The sequence below is a fragment of the Pan paniscus genome, chromosome 17 (genome assembly GCF_029289425.2).
Source record: "Pan paniscus chromosome 17, NHGRI_mPanPan1-v2.0_pri, whole genome shotgun sequence".
NCBI classification, from domain to species: Eukaryota; Metazoa; Chordata; class Mammalia; order Primates; family Hominidae; genus Pan; species Pan paniscus.
In genome coordinates this window covers 45,679,426-45,703,360 of record NC_073266.2, presented here as the reverse complement: position 1 = coordinate 45,703,360, position 23,935 = coordinate 45,679,426, and the positions used below count along the sequence as shown (strand labels likewise).

The 23,935-nt window shown below is 34.9% G+C and overlaps 1 protein-coding gene across 1 annotated transcript in view; it reads right to left on the bottom strand.

Annotated features, from left to right (window-relative positions):
- Positions 1–220: 220 nt before the first annotated feature.
- LOC129394620 (large ribosomal subunit protein eL22-like) overlaps positions 221–23,935 on the bottom strand; it is a 94,631-nt gene continuing 70,916 nt past the window's right edge. Inside the window, exon 2 of the mRNA XM_055102639.2 lies at positions 221–2,096. The gene's annotated coding sequence lies outside the window, so the exon portion shown is untranslated. The remainder of the gene's footprint in view (positions 2,097–23,935) is intronic.

Sequence of the window (23,935 nt, the reverse complement as noted above, 5' to 3'; positions counted from 1 at the left end):
TATTCAGGTCCTTAGCCCATATTTTAGTCAGTTCATTGTTGTTTTGGGGGTTTTATTATTTTTTTTTGCTTTTGAGTTGTTTGAGTTTCTTATATACTAGGATATTAACCTCTTATGAGAAATATGATTGGCAGATATGTTCTTTCATTCTGTATATTCCTTTTCAGTCTATTTTCTTCACATTTTAGCAGGTTTAACTTAGTAATTTTCAGCATCGACAGAATTTTTACATTTTTATTGTATATACAAAATTAAAAGGGTAAAAACAAAAGACAGTAAGAAACACTTCCAAAGTCCTTTTATGAAGCCAGCATTACTCTCATACCAAAGTAAGACAAAGAAAAAATAAGAAAAGACAACTACAAACCAATATCCCTCATGAACACACATGCAAAAATCTCCAATAAAATAGTAGCAAACAAAATTCAACTGCACATGTAAAAGATTATACACCATCACTAGGTAGGATTTATCCCTGGGAGGCAAGCACATTTCAACATATGCAAGTCAATCAATGTAATACCCCACATTAACAAAATAAAACAAAAGAGGGATTAAAGACTACACATTGGGTACCGTATACACTGCTCAGGTGACGGGTGCACTAAAATCTCAGAAATTACCACTAAATAACTTATTCATGTAACCAAAAACTACTTGTTCCCCAAAAACTATTGAAATAAAAAAAAAGAATATCTCAACAGACACAGAAAAAGTCTTCGACATAGTTCAATGTTCAACATCCATGTGTGACTCAAACTCTCAACAAAATCAGTATAGAAGAAACTTACGTCAACATAATAAAGGTCATATATGAAAAGTCCATGGTTAACAACATAATTAATGGGGGAAAACCCAAAGTTTTCACTCTAAGAACCAGTATAAGTTTCTTATAACTTTTATTCAATATAGTCCTGGAAGAACCATTAGACAAGAAAAGAAATAGAAGTTATCCAAATTGGAAAGGAAGAAGTAAAATTGTCTCTCTTTGCAAAAGACATGATCATATATGTAGAAAACCCAAAAGACAACAATAACAACAACAAAAACCATTAGAACTTATAAATGGATTCAGTAAAGTTGCAGGATACAAAATCAACATATGAGAACTAGTTACGTTTCTATATAAAAATAGCGAACTATACAAAAAGGAAATTAAGAAAGCAATTCCATTCACAATAGCAAAAAAAAAGCATAAAATTATTATGAATACACTTAACCAAGGAGATAAAAGACATTAGACATTGATGAATGAAATGAAAGAAGGCACAGATAAATAGAACGACATCCCTTTTGAATTGGAAGAATTAAATTGTTAAAATGTTTATACTACCCAAAGAGATCTACAGAGTCAATGCAATCCCTACCTAAATCCCAATGGCATTCTTTACACAATTAGAAAAAACAATCCTAAAATTCATATTGGACCACAAACGATCCTAAATAGCCAAAGCAATCTTGAGTAAAAAGATCAAAATGGGAAGCCTCACTCCCTGATTTCAAAATATATTTCAAAGTTACAGTAATCAAAATGGCATGGTAATCACATAAAAATAGACATAAAGACAAATAGAATACAATAGAGAGCCCTTTCACATGGATGTCAAAAAACGTACAATGGAAAAAGAATAATCTATTCAATAAAAGGTGTTTGGAAAAATGAATATTCACATACAAAGGAATGAAATTGGACCTTTATCTGATACCATACACAAAAAAAACCCCTCAAAATGTAATAAAGATGTAAACATAAGACCTGAACCCAAAGAATTACTGGGGAAAAACAGAGGGAAACCTCAATGACATTGCTCTGGGCATGACACCAAAAGCATAAGCAACAAAAGCAAAAAAAAACCCACATGGGATTATATCAAATTATAGAACTATACAGGAAATGAAACAATCAGTAAACTTTTATTTAATCATATCATTGAATTAAAATGGCATTTGTCACAGTCTGTCCGAATGATAAATAATAGACTTTGTAGAAACTTCCAGAAAAATGGTAGCGCAAGAAGTTTTCTCTTCAGTGCAGCTCTACTGTTCCATTGTACTCCATACTTAGATTGGAAGGAAAGGACTCACTTGTTTGAAGTCTGGAAGAGAACAAAGGCAAGAAATTTAACCTAATTGTAACTTACTTTTTTCTTGCAAATATAAGGTATACATTGCCACAGAATATATTAGCATTCATGCTATCTTTCCAACCGGAGTCTAATAGCAATTTTTTTTTCTAAAAGGACACACAGTTCGGGGGAATTAGAAATCCCCATCAAATGTGGCTAACAGCTAAGAAAGGAGAATTAGGGTAGTTCTTATAATTTTCAATTCAAGAGTAAGAGGAGCACTAAACAAATTGTAGAGGTTAATTCACATGTTATCTTGCTGACTACAAGTTGAAATTAGTTATAATAGCAAAGCAAAATGAAGTAACACTTCTACCAACAAATATAAAATTCCATTTAAGAACACATACATGTGCACACTCATAACCAGCTCTGATGGCTTATCTTTTAGAAAAATGCTTCTCAAATTTTAAGATGAACACTAATCACCTGGAAATCTGTTATGGGATTGAAATTTTGCATTTCTAACAAGTTCCCAGGTGGTGCCTAAGCGCTGATCCATGAATCACATTTCGAGTAGTAGGGACAGCTTCCAAATCTGTGGTTTTTTCCATGATAAATGAAGTGAAAACTTAATCTAATAAGAAGAAAATGACTAACAAGGAACTATAGATCTTTGAAACCAGAAAAGACTTTCTAAGAGATCTGCTTTGAATTTACATATCAACATTTATCTGTTGCAGTTTGAGAATATCTTCTAAACTGCTTAAAATGCATGAATTACATCAAGTCTAAATAATTGTAATAAAAGGATTAAAAGTTTATTAAAGTCAAAAATGGGGTCTTTATTTTTGAAGCATATCTATTTTCTGTTGCACATTTCTTTAGGTTGTGTTAAATTTAATAAATAAAAAGTGGGTGATTTAGAATTATTTCAGTCCATTCTAAATGTCATGAATTACCAATAAGAAAGGGAAATTTGTAAGACTAAATATTATAACACAGATAAAGAAGGGGAATTATTATATCCTGGAAAAGAAAGGCTTTATTTATCTCCAAAGGGATGGAATCTAGAAAAAAAATTGTAAATCACTGAGGAATGATGAACTCTGAGCATTCTTCCCTTGAAACAGGAACACAGCTGAAAGGTCAGGTAGGCTTAAAATAATTAACTACTAAATGACTTGCATGTCTTAAATCTTAGATATAATGCCAATTATAAACCTCTTTCTCAGACCTTGGCTCTTCTTTTTCTGAAAAGTTGTATAATTTTTTAACACCATGCAAATACCTGTAGATTAAAGAAAAACAGGCATCTAAAACACATGTATCTGCTCTTTTATTTACTTATAAAGATCTTACATTTACAATGAAGAAAGGATACTGTCTTAATGAATCAAAATAAAAACATGTTTCCAAAGTCTGAGTCTATTTCCAAAGTGTAGCCCAAACTGGAATAAATCTTAAATAGAGTTTAGTCTTACAAAGCCAAAAAAGAAAGAAATACAAAGCTGTTGAATACATTTCTACCTTGTTTAAAATATTTAATTTAGCAAAAATACTGCTTTTGTTTCCGGAAAGACTATTGAACTGAGAAACTTCTAGGCTTTAAGATTATTAAAAAGATTGTCCAATATGTGACTGCTATGATCCCACAAAAATTCAATTTTTATTTGCCAAGTTAAATCTTCCAGCAAATTGTTGGCAGTGTGATGTTGGATACTCATATCACAATAATCCTGCCCAAATAGTCATGTTTGATTACTCCTTGTTCAGTGCTGAGAGGGAAAAGTCCAATAAATTCTCACTACTACTTTTCAAACTGTACAGTAGTCACTGTAAACACCAAAGAATAAGACGAAACGAGGACCAGCATGAGCACACCTTTTGTCCTAAATGTTAGATCCTTAAAAAGGGGAAATAAATGAATGTAAAGGAAAAGTCTAAGTATAAAGTGAATTTTTGATAAGCTATATAGTAGGGACATATCAGGAAGACCCCTTACTTTTTCACTTCATATGAAAAGACACAAATATAAATATGTATTTTTTAAATTAATGCAAACAAAAAAAAATCCTCTACATGTCAGTTAATACTAAAGCCTATTTCCCAACTGAGGAAGTTCCCAGAATGGAGAGGGTACGTAACCACTGTGGAAAGATAAGCCTGTAAGTACAAGACATCATAACAAATAATTTATTCATTAAAAATACTGCTTTTGTTATCATTTCAGTTTTGATATGGGTTTGGCTGCTATAAATGAGAGATACAAAATGATATTTTTTGAAAGAGAAAATTTGTTTCCCTCACACATAAGATCTGAGCTGATATGGTGATGGTTCTGCTCCATGAAGTTGGGTGAGGCTAAGTGTCTCTCCACCTTGCTGCTCAGACATCCCCAGGGTTCTATCCGTTTCCAGAAGTCCAAGATGACTCATCACCATTACACATTCCAGTCGTCAAAAAAGAGGAAAGAAGCAGGGAAGAAGGCATCCTTTTGTTATAAAGAAATTACTAAGAAATTGAACGTGGCATGTCTATTTTCTTCCCATTGGCCAGAACTTTAGTCACGTGAACTACATTTAGCTGTAAGGAAACCTGGGAAACAGCCCTTAATCGCCAACCACACACAAAGATGACAATTCTATTTGTAACTCTGCCACTGTGACTTTTGGATATCAGATTAGTTTTTTCCACCATCAAGCAAGACTCTAATACCTGCTTCATCTCCTTTGTAATAAGGATTAAATGAAATAATATACATGAAATATTATGTAAACTGCAAAGCAATGTATACATGGAAGGTATAAATTATACTTTGCACTGATATTTTACAGAACAAATGGGAAAAGATAAGAGAAAGAAGATGAAGCAGAGAAGATAGGAAATTACTTATTGATACTGTTTTCAAAGAAACATAAAGAACACTCTTTTTTAGACACAGTATGAAGGTCATTTTAGTTATTTGTGATGTGTTAGACTCTAAGTATGAGTTTGGAGTGTGAATGTTATTGCCATAATTTGAAATGCCATCTATTTGCATCAAAATATTTCAGATGGCATGTCAGTCTTCATGATTCGCTCCACAGGAACTGCTGCCACATGGACTGATATGAATCCAAGACTGTATACCAGGAACTGTACTCAGCACAAGAGATGAAGGTAAAAAGAAATGTATGTGCAGGTTTAAACAGGTAAATTTCAAAGCAATGTCATAAGTAAAATTATACAGACTTTTTAAAATAAAGTATGAGTGAGCAGCATATAGAGGAAAGAAATGTATGTTATCAAGCACAGTATTTTGATATCATGCCAACGATGCTTTAAAATTTCCACATATCACTGGCATGACTACCTAAAGTTAAAATATTGACTAGAAATTCATTGCAGTTTTAGGAAATAATAGGTATTACTCAAAATATCTCCTATCCTGCTAAAGTCCCTGAATTCTCAGCTTAAATAAACAGAAATATAAAAACCTTTCAAATAAACCACTTAATTATCACAGATAATTTAAAAGAACCTACTAAATTCACTTAATATAAGAAAATGTAAAATGAACAAGCCTATATATGAACTTATTACTTAATTACTTATTGTTTACTATATTGTTTTGCTTGTATAAAATACAAATATAAGACTTTCTTATATAAGCATCTTTAATTGATTAGTTTCTTTGAAGGAAGTAAATATATGAAATAAAACAGGCTTGTCGTAGCATTAATTTTTTCTTTAAATAATTTTATCTTTGAAAACAGAACAAAACAAATCAATCCATCAAAACATAAAATTATTTCCACTGTGAGAAATTTAAGGGTATTCTTTTTAAAGGATTTATAACTATCTCTCTATGTTTTCCTAGATGAATGTTTAAAGCTGGAGTGATAAAATGCTAATATTATTAGACACTAAATACTTCAGCACTACTGAGTTTGTTATTACATTTTATGTTATTATTACATCAAAAAACATCCAGGATGTAATTTTGTTTGGGATGCACTGCTAGCTTCAACAGTAAAATTAGAACTCTGAGGCCAACTAGAATGTCATCTTGAGGTATTGGTTTATAGTTTGATGGATGCCTCAGCATAAAACATTTGCATATTCAAGTTAATTTTATTTGACTATGATGTATGCAATCTGAATACCTGTAAAGTTTTCTATTTATAGTTAAAAAGTAATTTAAAACATTTTCTGGAATTAAAATTTTTTTAGCAGAATATATTATCATGCACTTTGTACTCTTTAGATATTATTCTGTAGGTCACTCTTTTATAAGTAGATTCTCATAGTTATTTAATTACTTAATGAAAATTAAATTTTTTAAGTTATTTGATTATAATTCCAGTGTTACCTCAACTTATACAATTAAATAACTTTTTAAAATAGAGTTCTGCCATTCTTTAGATTATAAATGTTGTTATTAATTGAGGAGTCTCAAGATCTTGGTGACCAAAAATATTTGCCCCTGCTAAAGTCTCTGAATTCCCAGCTTAAAGGCCCAGATGTTTTTATTACAGTACAAAACAGATACCTTTAGCTTCTCTTTGTCAATGCCCTCCTATTTGCTAATTATCAGTGTCATGATCAGCAGGAGCTTGACATCTCAGTGCGAGCTGATCGGTAGGCTGCAATGGAATGCTGTAAAAGCGTACTGCAATGATGGGGAAAGGGTATTTATGGCCACATCATGTACCTCAGTGGGAAGATATATAAAGAAAGGGTATCAGGGGGTGACTCTAGACATTCTAGAGTAAGGAGAACATGTGATGTCAAGAGAAAAGAAGCTTGTAGAAAGCGAGATGCTTAAGGAAGATGGAGAAAAGCATTTTAAAGCCTGGTGAGAACATACCAAAGACAAATATGACCAATTTCACAATTTTACCAAGGACTTGGATCCCAGATACCTTCAGAGAAAATAAACAACTTAGAGAATAAAGTGCTTTTTAAAATATTTTCCAAGCAATGAACACATGGAGGGGTCATCCCGGCACTCTGGCAGATTATGGGTAAGCATAAAGCATTGAAGTAACTAGAAGTCGGTTAGATGGATGTTAATCCAGCAGTCTCCAAAGTGTATCATTTACTTTGGTGGTCTGATAAGATGTTCTTTTTAAAAATTGACAAATGGAGTCTAATTAAACTAAAGAGCTTCTGCACAGCGAAAGAAACTATCATAGGAGCAAACAGGCAACCTATAGAGTGGGAGAAAATTTTTGCAATCTATCCATCTGACAGAGGTCTAATGTCCAAAATCTATGAGGAACTTAAACAAATTTACAAGAGGAAAACAAACAACTCCATTTAAAACTAGGCAAAAGACATGAACAGGCACTTCTTAAAAGACATTCATGCAGCCAGCAAACAAATGGAAAAAAGCTCAACAACACTGATGATTAGAGAAACACAAATCAAAACCACAATGAGATACCATCTTATGCCAGTCAGAAAGGCGATCATTAAAAAGTCAAGAAACAACAGATGCTGGTGAGATTGCAGAGAAATATGAATGCTTTTACACTGTTGGTGGGAATGTAAAGTAGTTCAACCATATGGAAAACAATATGGTGATTCCTCAAAGATATAGAACCAGAAATATCATTTGACACAGTGATCCCTTTACTCTGTATATACCCAAAGGAATATAAAAAATTCTACTACAAAAATACAAGCACCCATGTGTTCATTGCACCACTATTCACAATAGCAAAGATATACAATCAACCCAAATGCCTTTCGATGATATACTGGATAAAGAAAATGTACATATACACCATGGAATACTATGCAGCCATAAAAAGGAACAAGATCATGTCCTTTGCAGGGACATGGATGGAGCTGGAAGTCATTATCCTCAGCAAATTAATGCAGGAACAGAAAACCAAACACCACATGTTCTCACTTATAAGTGGGAGCTGAGCAATAAGAATACATGGACAAAGAGAGGGTAACAACACACACTGGGGCCTATTGGGTTGGGGCTGGGGGAGGGAGAGTAGTAGGAAAAATAGCTATTGCATGTGGGGCTTAATACCTAGGTGATGGATTGATAGGTGCAGCAAACCATCATGGCACACATTTACCTATGTAACAAACCTGATTATCCTGCACGTGTATCCCAAAACTTAAAATAAAAATTAAAATATATAAAAAAATTTCTGCAGTGAAACAGTTTGGGAAACTCAGCATCCTATAATTCCCTTTTAGAGACCCAAAACGTCTATTAGCATATTATAGGCTTTGAAAAGTTTTTGAGTTGAGAAATCTTTCTAAAAACTGGCATTTCCCAGAGTTATTTGACCTCATAAGCATATTTTTAGTAATACCTATAAATATTTTGCTGAAAATGTTGAAATGATTATAAACCCCTTCTATGCATGGCAGAGTAAATTTGTTCTCAGTTACAAACTATGATCAAGGGAAGTCAACTGATATACATTGTACCTAGTAATGACAGCCACAAAATTATGATTTATTAAAATACACATCTTTGTCATCAGTATGACTTTTAATGAAACTGTAATGTGAGAGTGTCAAATGGCCATGATAAAAATTCAAATCTTCTATATATCTTAAAAATGCTGTGTAAGTAATAATAAACCAAGGTTTTCCAACAGTGAGTTGATGACTGAATTAAAAACCGAGTGTAGATTTGACTGATTTAATCATCACTGCTCCACTGGGACCTTCTGAACGGTTGTGAATTGTGGTGGCATTTGTGAAGATATGGCTACCTACCTACCAGAAAATGGACTACATGATCCACGATTGACATGGGATACAGAACCAATTATTAAGAGAGTTTTATAATTACTAATCCAAGACAAATTTTAACAAATAATAGAACAAAATCTGCATCCTGTATCTAATCTCTTCTAGCTTCCCTATATCCATATCCAAAATGAGGCAATACTTCAAATATGCATACAGAGTATAGAATAAGAAGATGCAAAGATAAACTATCTTCGTACTATCTCGGTGCCTAAAGTAATTTCTTAAGCATTGCCCCAAAACTCTGGACCTCTCTATTAACCCAAGCTTCTGGTTTAAGCAGGAGCAAATAAAGCATCTTTCTAAACATTAGAATTTGAAGATTTGTATATAACATCACTCATTTTTTTTCCAATCTGTAGCCCGGTCTGCTTTCCCCTTCATCAGAACTTTTGAAATTATTGTTTTGGGTTACATCGAAAATGTTATCTGGTTGCCCCACTAACATATTTTCTTGGATATATTGAAATGTATCTCTCCAAATCATAAGATAATGCAATTTTGGGAACTTGAATAGGCTAGTGAGTAAATAACTTCAATTTCTGATTTTACATAAATCAGGTCTGGAACTATAAGCATTTGGACAACGAGCTGGTAAAGAAAAACAAGGGGGGCGGGGGCCGGGCGCGGTGGCTCACGCCTGTAATCCCAGTACTTTGGGAGGCCGAGGCAGGCGGATCACGAAGTCAGGAGATCGAGACCATCCTGGCTAACACGGTGAAACCCCGTCTCTACTAAAAATACAAAAAATTAGCCAGGCGCTGTGGTGGGCGCCTGTAGTCCCAGCTACTCAAGAGGCTGAGGCAGGAGAATGGCGTGAACCCGGGAGGCGGAGCTTGCAGTGAGCCGAGAGCGCGCCCCACTGTACTCCAGCCTGGGCAACACAGCAAGACTCCATCTCAAAAAAAAAGAAAGAAAGAAAGAAAGAAAGAAAGAAAGAAAGAAAGAAAGAAAGAAAGAAAGAAAGAAAGAAAGAAAGAAAGAAAGAAAGAAAGAAAGAAAAACAAAGGGGGGAAAGGGTGAGGAGATACAAAAAGAAGAATAAGACACAAGATCAACATTTAATAGTTCACAATTTTGGCCCTCTTTTGCTGCCAAGTTTGTATGAAAGTAGATACCAGAAAACTTGTATTTTGTCATCTATGATGTTGAATTCCTCTCTTACATATATGTCATTTAGTATATAAATGTAATGTGATGTAGTGAAAGAGTACAGGCTTGGAATAAGATAGCTCTGTATTCAAATTTCACGCTCTTATTTTCTGACACCAAAGCCTTAGGCACCCTCAGCGCTGAAGCATTAAATTCAGGCAGCCCACTCTGTAACCACCACTTCTCCCACCTTCGGACTCACCCAACTATTCCAAATATACATCTCCAAGTATTTTACTTTGTTTTGCTTTTTGTTTGTTCATTTTTCTACTGATATTTGAACTTCCTTATGCATTGCATGAAAAAACACTTATTTCCTGTAGGAGAGCAGGAATTATTCCTGTCTCACTGATAATGCTAGGATAATAGACCTTTAATAAACATGACATACTGTTGAAGATTACTTAACCTCTCAGATCCTCTTTTTTCCTACTTGTAAATGAAGACTAGAAGAAATAGAATTTTTTCAAACATTAAAAATGAGATAACTAATATGTATAACTATCTTACACATAATAAGTAATCCAAAAAGGTTAATTCCATTAACCATGTCACTTTCCCCAAGATTCAGAGCCATGGAAAAGACAAGAAGATTGGCAGGGGACGTAAGAGACTGGAAGTCTCTTACTGCATTATGGCCATTATTAGTGATTTCATCTAAATATTATGTAGAAAAATTTGTCACATCTTCAACATACTTTATTTTCTTTCTTCCAACAAACTGAAGTCAATTCACTTTCAAAAATAGATTGTATGTATTTATGTATTATTGTTTTTATATGTCCATGTGGGGTTATTCATAAATGAAGGTCATCAAGAAAAGATTGTTCTCATGCAATTGACACCACACTACAGACATTAAGCAGTGATATTTACAACCTACTAGGCAGAGAATGAGAAGAGAAAGGGAATAGTTAAGAGAGTTAAACAGGATACAGCAAGAAGTCCTTATTTCTGACCATGAGGAAATTGTTTTCAGCTCAGACTCCTCTCAGAATATTAATCTTCCTGCAAAACCGTATGTAAGATAAAACCCTTTCTCCTCTAAGCAATCAAGGGCCCAGGAGCCAAACCCAAAGAGCTAGAAACTCACATCAGCAGAAAAAGAAACCATTTAAAGATAAACAATTAGGGCTGGTGCTTTACAGAACATAATTGAGAGATGACACCTCCTGAAAAGCCCCCATTGATTAAAACTCAGTATTTAAAGTAAGCTTAGTGAACCCACATGAGCAAAGGCTCAAAATTTTCTTTAAATGCTGAAAATGGCCCTAAATTTAAAAATGGAGATCCTACTACGGACCCTTGTGGGAAATGTACATTAAGTGATGGAAGAGAGGATAGGCAGAATTTGCCAGAAGAGGTAAAGTGTTGAGCGAACATTCTTCTTTTAGCCGTACCTGTCCAGGTGATATCATGAGAGGGAATTTGAAATTTATATCAGAAATATATAGTATGACAATTATATTATAAATAAGTATGCTGAGATTTACTATATTATAAAGTATCTATGGTTCTCAACTCTTGAGTGTCAGTTTATTCTCACCTGTTCTTTTATCATATTAATAAAATTCTGAGACAAACCCCATTTATGTATTTTTATTGATACAAAATATTTCACATATTTGTGAAGTGCGTGTGATAGTCTGTTACATGCATAGAATGTGTAATGACCAAGTCAAGGTACTTGGGGTATCCATCACCTTGAGTATTTATCATTTCTATGTGTTGGGAAACTTCAAGTCCTCTCTTCCAGCTACTTTGAAATATACCATACATTGTTGCTAACTATAGTCCCCCTATTCTGCTGTGAAAAACTAGAACTTATACCTTCTATCTAACTGATGTACCCATTAACAAACTTCTCTTCATCTCCACCCCCCGCCCCATTCCAAATACCATTCCTAGCCTTTGGTAGCTATCATTCTACTCTCTACCTCCATGAGATTAACTTTTTCAGCTCTCATATAGGAGTGAGAACATACATTTTTCTTTTCTTTCTATCCCTGACCTATTTCACTTAATATAATGACCTCCAGTTCCATCTATGCTGCTGCAAATGACATCGTTTCACTCATTTCTTTTTTTTCTTGAATTTGTATTGCTGTTTTTGCCATTTTTTATTATACTTTAAGTTCTGGGATATATGTGCAGAACATGCAGGTTTGTTACATAGGTATACACATGCCATGGTGGTTTGCTGCACTCATCAACCCTTCATCTACATTAGGTATTTCTCCTAAGGCTATCCCTCCCGTAGCCCCCCACCCCCCAAACAGGCCCCGTGTGTGATGTTCCCCTCCCTGTGTCCATGTGTTCTAAATTCACTCATTTCTAAGGATGAATAATATTTAGTTGTGTATATATACAACATTTTCTGTATCCAATCATCTGTTGATGGACACTTGTGTTGCTTCCATATCTTTGCTATTGTGAACAGTGCTGCAATAAGCATGGGAGTGTACATATCTTTTTGACTACTGATGGCTTTTCTTTGTATATCTCTCCAGTATTGGGATTGCTGGATCTTATAACAGCACTATTTTTAGTTTTTTGAGAAATCTCCATACTTTTTTCCATTTATATTCTTACCAATCATGTATAAGAATTCCCTTTTCTATGCATCTTCACCAACATCTGTTATTTTTTGTCTTTGTAGTAATAGCCACTCTAACTGGGATGAGATGATATCTCATTGTGGTTTTAATTTACATTTCCCTGATTATTAGTAATGTTCAGCATTTTTATTTGCCTAATGGCCATTTGTATGTCTTCTTTTTGAGAAATGTCTATTCATGTTTTTTGCGCACTTTTTAATGGGATTATTATTTTTCTTGTTTACTAAGTTCTTTGAGTTCCTCTCATACTTTGATCTATTCAAAGTATGATTATTTACTCGCCATTTTAGTTCTTCTTTGTGGAAGAGGCAAATACCAAATGCATTTAACAAGCTATCTTAAAGCCCCTCCTTGTTTTATTTTGCAAATGGATAGCCTGTACATGATCATTGCAGTCAGAAGTTAAGAACCCAGGTCAGGGAAGCAGCAGGGGTTGACAGGGGGTGGAGAATAAAATCTGGTAAATAATAACATCAGTAACTTGATGTTACTTAATAAAATTTACTTCTTTCTGGGCATATGTCTGGTTAGATTTACATAAGAAGTTATAGAAAAAGATATGAAACAATTATGGTTCCTGGATAGCCCTATGTCTAGGTTCTTTCCCACCCTTCCTTTAATTTATCCTGCATATTATTGACAGATTCAATTTCATTAAATACATATTTCCTTAATAAATGTATAGCAGGTAACGTACTGTGCACTGTGGCTATAATAATGAATGAGGCCAATACAATTGCTGAGTCCACTGGGGAAACAAAAAGAAAACAGGAGACTATCTTTTAAGTAACAAACATGATGAGAGAAGGTTAAGATACTGTGGGAAGTCCAAAAAAAAAGCCACCTAAAACAGACTATTGTAAGTAGACAGGGCCTGCCAGAGCAAGTGATGTTCAAGATGAAGAGGTGTAAAGAACAAATGATGGTTGACCAGATGAATGGAGTGAAACAGCCACCCTAGAGGATCAGTGGAGATTTAAAAGATAAAACAAGAGAAGTAAACATGGGTAAAATAGTGAATGACTTTGCAGTCTGTGTTAGGAGCAGAGGGGAGACATCACCTTTCTTAAAAATACAACGAAACTTCAAAGTTAAATGTGTTTTCCATGTGCCACTTTGTGTCCATATTTCCTGCTGATGGGATGCCCCTGTCCTGTGAAGGGACCCTACAACCAGAGAATGGATTGGAGAAGAGGATATTTTGATAAAACTGGAAGCAGAAAAGTCATTGTTGTTGTGATAGTAATCAAGGAGAAAGATGATGCTAGGCAGAACTAGGCTACTGAAGATGAATCAAGAGAAAAATAGAGTACAAAGATATTTAGGAGATAGAAACAGCAAAACCTAGTGATTGATTAAATGTGGTTTTAATGTAGAAGGTGGAGGATTCAAATATAATGCAGATTTATAGCCTGAGCAACTAAATGCATGGCACTGCCATTCCTTGAGTTAGGGAAAAAGAGTTGGTTTGTAGCAAGGGAAGAAGATCGGGAACTGAATGTTTTACATGTTGAAATTTATGCATTTTGTGATAACCAAGTATAAATCTCCTGAGACAGTTGGACATACAGGCCTATACCTCAAGAAAGAGATATGTGGGAAGGGTCGAAATTTGGGGTTTACAAAGCTTTACATAATCTACACATTTGTAAGAGTTTATAAGACTCTATATCTTTTATCTTTCCCATGCCTATTTATATATTTGCCTTTGTGCTAGGATCCCATTGCCTTCTACTTGTTCTGGAATCTCATCCTGTCAATCATCCATTACTCCATATCTCAATTCTCCTCCTCCTTACTGACTCCTTTTCATCATCATGTATATATGCCAAGGCTTCTCTCATAATAAACAACAAGCAAGCAAACAAACAAAGCCCTTGTTTCCTAGCCACCATCCTATATCTCTCTCTCACCAGAATTGCCTACCCTTCCTCTTTTCACTGCCTTCTATTCTTTCCTCTCCTCTCCATCACCATTATTCCATCAAAATTACTCTGTACTTTTTTCCACCAAAATTGTACTGCTCACTTTGCTGTGTAATTGAACAGCTCTTCACAGTCCTCATCTTCAGGGGCTTCTGAGCACTACCTGACACTGTTTACCACGTGCTCCTTCTAAAAGCTCTTACTAGACTTTGTGACCATCTATTCTTGTTACTGCCCCTGGGTCTCCTCTACAAGGTCCCCTCCTGTTCCTCAAAAGCTGAATTGCTTCCCTTACTCTACACATATCCTCATATGATGTAATCTATTCCTGTTGATTATTATTTTGTAGTAGTGATTCCCAAGTCTATATTTTTGGCACAGAATTCTCACTAAAAAGAGTGTATGGGAACAAGATGAAATTCTATCTCCTTAGCTAGGCATCCTGGCTTAGCAGTCATTTGTAATGCTGCCAATCTAACTTGTTTACTGAGTATTCCATGGCACACCACAACTGAGGGCCGCTGTTCTTCCTTTGTACTAGTTCCCTAATCTAGATTCCCTATTCCCTTATTCCATTAATTTATATTTTATGACTCGTTTAAGGACATCTCAAAACTTACATCTCTAGTCGACATTCTGTATTGGATTTATATATCACTGTACCACTCCCATAGCAAAGGAATGCTAATAGTTTCCATATAGAATACAAATGCTGATTCACAGGTAAAGTCGACCTAGAGTTCAAGGCCAAGAAAGATTCACTGTTTCCCATGTCCAGACACAGCAGGAAAACAGCTATTGAATATCAATGTCTACCATGAACACCATAGAGAGAGAAGGGCCAGCCTCAGGCCACATACTTGCCATCTATGGCAGAGCTCTTAAGACACGCTACTTTTAATTGTCGTTTTACCTTGATTATAAGTGCTATGTCCCTAAAACCAGATTTTAAATCACAAGTTAAGGACTGGGTCTTATTCTTCTTCATATTCCCTTGCAACAAAAAAATTAATGATCAATAAATGTTTGATGAGGAGGAGGAGGAGGCGCTAGTGGAATAAATTTTAAAAGTGGAAACCAATGAGATGTACAGAAAAAGTAAGCTTTCTAAAAGAAGAAATTGATGACTTATTACCTATTCTCTAAAGATACAGTCTAAAATTAAATCACCTTACTCTTTACGAACCCAGATGGGATAATAATATTTTTAGAGAACACGTTTTCCTTTTGAATCTTATGCAATCTCCTTTTAAAATTCTATCAGTTTTTAAGCATTTGCTGTGGTTGAAATGCCTTCTTCAATACTATGCATGGCCTTTGTTAAATCCAAAGTCAAGTTCCACTGTTAAATATTCTTCTTTATTTTCCATTTTAGTAAAACAATAGCTTAAGATGCAGGGTGAATTTATATTTCTAAACATATTTTAGAAGAATATGTTTTAGAAGAAATGAGATATGTAGATGATGTTATCCTAAGACAATGCTGCAAAAATGAAAAATGACATGGGCAAAAAATATCTAAAAAAGGAATTTTCTCTCCCACCATTCCTATTCTGTCATCTCCCATTACTCATCCCATTGCACATATTTTTAGAAAATGCCCTCATAGTTATGACAACATATAAAATATATGCTTCATAGAATAAGTCAAGGAGAGCTCTAGACGTGTTGAAAAACTGAATTTGTGAGTCAGATATTTAAGTATTTCAGATTAAATTGTTTCCTAGTTTAAATTCATTGTTGTCCTTAATGTCTTTGGTATGGTTTTATCTTATTAATGGTTGATGGACTAAAATCACTTTATAGTTTTCAAATGAAAATTCATAATATCTGTAATTTACAATTTAGCTTTTTAATTTACTCCTCTTTTGTTACCTGACATACTACTTTACTGTACATGAGAAAATATGTTGCCACACTGGAAAAGAAGCATTGTCTTCAACAGACATGGTTCTGAAATAATAGCATGAAAACTAATATCGAAAATACTTTACCTGCTTGATTGAACAGTGGAGAAAATATAGCTTTTAGAACCAGGCAGGCCAGATTTTCAACCACTCTCCATTACTTACTTCGTTATCTCGGGCAAGTTGTTTAACCTCTCTGTGACTTTGAGCAGGTGTCTCATCTGCAAAATGGGAATATCAATACCTATCATGTAGCAGTAGAACATAGTCAAATAGAGTATTGTTTAAAGAACACAATACCTATAACATAAAAACCAATAAATAGATGTTTGATATGAATATTGGTTCCCTTTCAATTGATTAAAAATAAAATTATAAGCTGAAAATCTGGATTCAAATGCATTTATTATTAATTTTCTTTATAGCATTCATGAAAGTATTTGCCTGACTAAAATGGGAAAAGGCAACACCAAATTTTAAATATAAAAAAATTTCTCTAGTAAAAGTGGAAATATTAAAGTATATGATCTGTCACCTTGGCTGGGTTGGTATAGTTTTCTTCCCTTTTCTTGCTGCTTTATAGTTAACAAATAAACAATCTAATAGCTCCTAACATAATCTGCCACACACTATTATAAGTAATATGTGTGGCAATATTTTAATGGTACAACAGATAGTATTTAAGAGTATTACTTATGAAAAAAACAGCCATTTATTTTCAAAACATGTTCATAAAGAAAATAACAATGCTTAAATCTTAATTCTATCTTCATGACTTTTGACAAATTTCTGAAGTCTCTTTTGTCGGAAGAGCATAATTAATACAGAGTGGATCTATCTTACAGTTTTGTCTAAAAAGGAAAGACCTTTATACTTCTATAAGAGGTTCTGATAGTTTCCTCATCTGTGCTGCCACTAACAGGAGATCTTGATAGCAAGATCTGTAAATAGCCTGAGAAACAATAAAAAATATATGGAAGCCACTGAGGCACTCTGGCACACTGTGGCATTCTTTGTGCCACTTGTCTCTTCGAGAACAAGACGGAGATTTTATAGAGATTTTTTTTGTTATCATGATACAGTTTTGGCAAGATTCATTACGTAGTGAAGATGTGAAGACTCCCATGACACAGTAAAGGCTTAAGAGTGGAAAAGTTAACTTACACTCCCACCAACAGTGTAAGAGCATTCCTATTCCTCCACAGCCCTGCTAGCATCTATTGTTTCCTGTTGTTTTAATAATCTCCATTCTGACTGGTGTGAGATGGTATCTCATTGAGGTTTTGATTCGCATTTCTCTAACGATCAGTGATGTTGAGCTTTTTTTCATATGTTTATTGGTGCATGAATGTCTTCTTTTGAGAAATGTGTTTATATCTTTTGCCTAGGGTTGTTTGTTTCCTTCTTGTAAATGTGTGTAAGTTCCTTGTAGATTCTGCATATTAGGCCTTTGTCAGATGGGTAGATTGCAAAAATTTTCTCCCATTCTGTAGGTTACCTGTTCACTCTGATGATGGTTTCTTTTGCTGTGCAGAAGCTCTTTAGTTTAATTAGATCCCATTTGACAATTTTGGCTTCTGTTGCCATTGCTTTTTGGCGTTTTCATCATGAAGTCGTTGCCCATGCCTATGTCCTGAATGGTACTGCCTAGGTTTTCTTCCAGGGTTTTTATGGCTTTGGGTTTTACATGTAAGTCTTTAACCCATGTTGAGTTAATTTTTATATAAGGTGTAACGAAGGGGACAGTGTGGTGATTCCTCAAGGATCTAAAACCAGAAATACCATTTACCCAGCAATCCTATAACTGGATATATACCCAAAGGAATATAAAGACACATACACACGTATGTTTATTGCAGCACTATTTACAATAGCAAAGACATGGAACCAAACCAAATGTCCAGCAATGATAGACTGGATAAAGGAAATGTGGTACACATACACCACAGAATACTATACAGCCATAGAAAGGGATAAGATCATGTCCTTTGCAGGGATATGGATGCAGCTGGAAGCCATCATCCTAAGCAAACTAACACAGGAACAGAAAACCATACACTGCATGTTCTCACTCACAAGTGGGAGTTGAGCAGTGAGAACACATGGACATAAGGAGGGGAACAGCACACCCAGGGCCTGTCGTGGGGTGGTAGGGAGGGGAGGGAAGATAGATGATGGATCAGTAGTTGTAGCACACCACAATGGCACAAGAATACCTATGTAACAAACCTGCAAATTCTGCACATGTATCCGGGAACTTAAAGTAAAAGAAAAAATAGAGTAGGAAAGCAAGAGACAGACAATATTGTCTCAAAAAGTCTCAATAAGACTGGGTGCAATGTCTCATGCCTGTAATCCCAGCACTTTGGGAGGCCAAGGAGGGTGGATTGCTTGAGCCCAGGAGTTTGAGACCAGCCTGGGAAACCTGGCAAAACCCTGTCACTACAAAAAATAAAAAATTTAGCCAGCTGTAGTGATGTGCACCTGTAGTCCCACCTACTTGAGAGGCTGAGGTGGGAGGATTGCTTAAGCCTGGGAAGTTGAGGCTGTGGCGAGCCAAGGTCCCACCATTGCACTCCAGCCTGGGCAACAGAGTGAGACCCTATATATTAGTCTGTTCTTGCATTGCTTTAAAGAACTGCCTGAGACTGGGCAATTTATGAAGAAAAGAGACTTAATTGGCTCACGGTTCTAGAGGCTGTACAAGAGGCATGGCTGGGGAGGCCTCAAGAAACTTCCAATCATGGAGAAAGGCGAAGGGGAGGCAGGCATGTCTTAAGTGGTAGGAGCAGGAGAAAGAGAGTGAAAGGGGAGGTGCTGCATGCTTTTAAACAACCAGATCTCATGAGAATTAATTCACTATCACAAGAACTGCAAGGGGGAAATCTGCCCCCCATGATCTAATCACCTCCCACCAGGCTCCTCCTCCAAAACTGGGGATTACAATTTGATACGAGATTTGGCCCGGGACACAAATGCAAACCATATCACCCTGCCAACAACCAAAAAAAAAGGTCAATAAAATGGAAGCTGAAAAGATAGAATAAATAAAATAAAAGGCAAAGCAAGGATTAGAGTTCTTAAAAACGTATAATTCCATAATCTATACATAAGATACATTTTGGAGATTCAGAATGTGTATTTGAGAAGCTTTCTGTATCCCTTTGGGGGTTCAAAAACAATAACCTCATATTATTAGTAGCTCAGAGACAAATAATTTTCTTTGTTTTAATGTGCTCCAGAGTAAGTCATATCTTTGATATTATTGTTTAACTTTACTGTTGTCTGGCCCATCTAAGAAAAATTGCCATGTTCTAGGTGGTAGAATAATAGATTGGGAGAATAAAGTGTTGCAATAAATAACTGATCATCAGCCCCCATAGAATTTGGTCATTTACCAAGCATTAATTCTCAAGCAAATCACAAGCATTAGGTTTATTCCGTTAAGCGACAATAATGATCGTGATCTCAAAATACTATTATAGGAATTAATGTAGCAGCACACTGCAAACCTCTCAAATGATAGGTTTTATGTAAGACCAAAAACAGTAATAATATGTTAAACACCTGAAAACTGCTCTTGGAGGTAAAAGACAGAATTTTCTGTATAAAAATAACACTGTATTATGCTTTTTGAAGCTGCAATTTGGGAGGGTCAAATTTTATTTTCTCAGATGTTCCAATGACACAATTCCATGAAAAAAAATTAGATCTAGATATGAAATAGAGGACACCTGGAGACAGATGAATTGGAAAGCTAAATTCAAAATGAATCATTGAGCTAATGCATAAAAAGTATGGGTTTAAATGTTTTACTCATGCTTCCTTTGCTAATTGTATTTGCTTCCTGCTGCTGCTCTTATTGTCATGATGTTTTTAATACTAAATTTGTGTATAAAGAATGAGGCCTGTTACCTTTCCTGGTTAGAGTTCTTGGAGAACTGTGGCCCATATTTAGTTCAATGGTAAAAAGACAAAAGACTGGATGGTGCTCATGTACTTATCACTTGCTAAGCCACTTTTTATCAATCTAAGGAAAAATTGACAGGCTTGATCTGAGAATTAAGGTATCCTTTCCTCTTCCCCCTATAAGATCTTCTAAAGCAGACAAGTAGTCTTAAGATCTAGACTATGTTTGTAATTAAGGTCTATGTATTCATCATCAACTCCAAGTTTCAGTGGTATCATGTCTTCCAATTCTGAGGTTACATGAAAGAAAACAAAAATCATACTGTCATTAATAGATATTTGAAAAATCTGTGCTATAATGTGTAACATTTGTATTATCCCAAAGTAACATTAATTCTTAGAAACAAAATAATTGGGAAACTGAATATTTGAGGTAATTAAACTTACTGTCTAACTAGTCAACTAGTATAGTCAGTGTGACCAATGTCCCCTGTTCTTTACGTGGAAGATAGGACTGCGTTGCACTGGTGTTAAATCTACTGGAATTTTTTTAAAATAAATATTTGGTTTAATCTCCATTTTTATCTCCTTTTCCTCAAAAATTTTCAAAATAAGACATACACAAAAATGTCTATCCAGAGTAAATATTTTTACAAATTGAATTTTAGTTTACATCTTCCTGCAATAAAAAAATCAAACAAGAGTCTTTAACTGTATTTGTTATTTTCAATTAGAAGAAATATTATGATGATCAAGTCAAGAGTTTAATATATATCCACACAGTTCCTGCAATTTAATTTAGTACAGCTATAATTAACATGCTATTATAATGCCCTGAAAGAGGTCAATCTACTCTCACAAGGGACCCAGACGTCTCTCAAATGCTTGAATAATGGAAAGCTAATACCCTGAGCAATCTCTAAATTGATAGTTCTTTTTTATTATTTTTATCTTTGTCTTTATCTCCTTTTATACACCATTCTATACTAAATGCATAAGTGTTTCCTTACCCAAGTTTCACAGTTCTATTACATATGTTGTGAATCCCACACTTTATGATTTATCATAAGCATAAAATAATCTAAAACTGTGAACTAGAAGTTTAATATATCTTTCTTTCACACATGAAAAAATATGAAATGATGCTTTTAGGAACTATAAGCCCATTATTTTGCATATAGTAAATGTTCCATATGTGCCTGTTGGTGATAAAAACTTCTAAAGTATTAATTGGTATCTACCTTAAATAATACATCTAAGAGTCTGAGAATATGTAAAACCCATGTGTTATTAATATTAACATGATTAATACATTAATATTATTATTACTAATATAACAAATTAAATATTATGAAAAATTTGAACTTGTTATATTCCTATCCTATTGATGCTTAACACATAATAGTTACTTAACTGTTTCTTAACAAGCAGGTGAACAAATGAGTTAATTGTTCACAAAATGTTAAAAGTGAAATACATTCACATATTCAGCAAAACATTTTTGTTGCAAACTCCATTTACTGGTTTTTTAAATCTATTTCAATAAAAGATATTTTGTCTGTCAGAGTCCCAGCAGAAAACAGGCAATGCCCTCATATAGGACAATTGCTTCATTTTTAAAAGAGATTTTTATAGTAGTGTAGTTAGAGTAGTTAGCATCAAGAACAGCCAACAGGAAATGATGCAGAACCTGGACTAGCAATAGCAGAGAACCATGATTCCCAAGATCTGAAGACAAAAGGGAGCCAGTGGTTCCTGGAACCCAGAAAGAAAATGTAAGGGTATCCCAAGAGAAACTGTGTAGCCTTCAATGCAGGGACACAGCTACTTCGTGACAGGGAAAGAGCTAGGGAATACACCCCCTGCCTGAATTCACCCTCCTCTCACTTTTCAGAGTTTCTGTTGGTACCTACAAATGGCTCAACCCTATCAGCAGCCAGACAACAAGGGGACCTGTGACGCAGGCCATAGAGGGCCATCTCATGGTGCACAGAGCAGTATGTAGGACTGTAGAAGATATCTCTAGAGGGGCAAACCAAAAACTGCCAGGACAGCTAAGATGAAAGCCACTTTAAACACTACATAATAAGGAAAAGATCTGCTTAGCCAATTAACCATAAAAATAAGATGTAAACAAGATAATTTAAAACACTTAAAGAGAATTGATCATTTAAAGCATCTTTCTCCTTAGGAAACTATTATTTAGGGAAAAGAATCCTAATTCTAAATCATTATTCAAAATAAAACAATTCTCTCATGAAGCCTAATAATACCACACATTTTTTGTGTAATTATTATTATCACAAATACAGAAGAGAAATAAAACTGCTTTTTTAAATAAATGTTTTACAATCCGTAAATTTAATTAGTACAGATTCATTTCTCACTCAATTTACCTGAATTAGTGAAGGTTTAACATATATCAAAAATATATAAATGTAACCAATGTTATTCCTTTTAAAGCTGGTAGAATTTACCAAAAGATCCATAATGTTCAGTGATTATAATATATAAATATTTTAAACTTAAACTCTTAAGTCTCCTCACCAACCAAACAGATTCCTCCTTGGCCAAAGGAACACCCCCCCAATACACACACACACACACACACACACACACACACACACACACCCTCAAAACTGAGTTTTCAGCTATGATAGGATGGGAGGTTAGACAAACCTTGTTATACCCTCTCCCTTTGTGGTTTAGACATAACCAGTGACCAACATTAATGATAAAATCAAGTTTATAAGATTGACAAAACAGACTCTTGGTGGCAATAAAATACCAAATTACAAACAGGACCTAAGTCCATGCCAGGCAAGAGATAGGTCACACACCCCTGCACTTAAAGAATCAACTATGCTCTAACTGCTACACGGGTTTTCTTTTTCTCTAGCAGCTAAACAAGCAATGCCCTCAAGATAAGCAATATTGAAATAATTTGCAGCTCCACTAGGTACTAACCGACCCCACAGCCCCTCTTCCACCAGCCATAACTACAGCTTTTATTGGACAAGAGAGTGATTTCAGCAACTTTCTCCTGATAAGACCATGGACTGTGGTTCTGGCTGGTGCAGAGATTGCACTCTCAAGCCTTCATGTCCTGAAAAGTCCTTTTCACATATAGGGTCTAATAGTAATGCATTTAATTGTTAAGTCTCCACCCCAAAGTGAACATGGGTCAAGTGTCAGGAACACCTCATGAATATTCATACTTCCTCCTGTAATCTGTTGAATATGCATGTTTGGCCAACCCTTTCAGTGTAAAGCTCCTACCCCAACCCCTCCTCCTTCCAATTACCTATCTCTGGGCTTCGGTCAGAGACTGTGCTTCCCAGGCTGCAGGATGGCTGTCTTGCAGGTTGTAACCCTTTATAAGAAAGAGTCTCCTTCTCTCTTTTTCTAAGTTTATATCTTTGATTTTTTTTAAGTTAACATATCATATCATAATTTTTCAAAGAAAAAAATTATTTTGAGACAGGGTCTCACTCTGTCACCCCGGCTGGAGTACAGTGGCAATCATAGCTCACTGAATCTTCGACCTTCCTGGCTTAAGCAATCCTCCTACCTCAGACCCCAAGGAG